Here is a 511-nt window from a genome sequence, read left to right as displayed (position 1 = left end):
CCGGCGCTATTGCCAACAATGACTTTTCTGTGCCTGTGAACCTCTCCGAAACTCTCTGCCCGGCTGCTTTCACAGCAAGGGTCAACAAATACTGAGCAACGCAGGTTCAATATAAACAGAGGATCGAGGCTCCCCATGTTTTCTCATGGCATTACCAAAAAAAGGCCCCGGCTCCCACAAATAATCAGGAGTGAAAAAAAAGCAAAAACATAGTTTAGAAAAGAGGAAAACATTTGCTTAACTTAACTTCATTTAAACATCAACTCACACCCGCCCATTTGGGAGAATTGCAGTCCTCTCTTGTCAGATTCAGTCAGTGTAGAGCAGGGGTGTCAAGTTCATTCCATGGAGGGCAGTGGTGGAAAAAGTACCCAATCGTCATCCTTAAGGAAAAGTAAAGATACCTTAATAGAATATTACTTAAGTAAAAGTGAAAGTCACCCAGTAAAATACTACTTGAGTAAAAGTCAAAACGTTTTTGGTTTTAAATGTACTTAAGTATCAAAAGTAA

Source organism: Oncorhynchus kisutch, linkage group LG17 (assembly GCF_002021735.2).
Source record: "Oncorhynchus kisutch isolate 150728-3 linkage group LG17, Okis_V2, whole genome shotgun sequence".
NCBI classification, from domain to species: domain Eukaryota; kingdom Metazoa; phylum Chordata; class Actinopteri; order Salmoniformes; family Salmonidae; genus Oncorhynchus; species Oncorhynchus kisutch.
The sequence above is the reverse complement of the archived record's forward strand: the minus strand, read 5'-3'. Positions refer to the sequence as shown.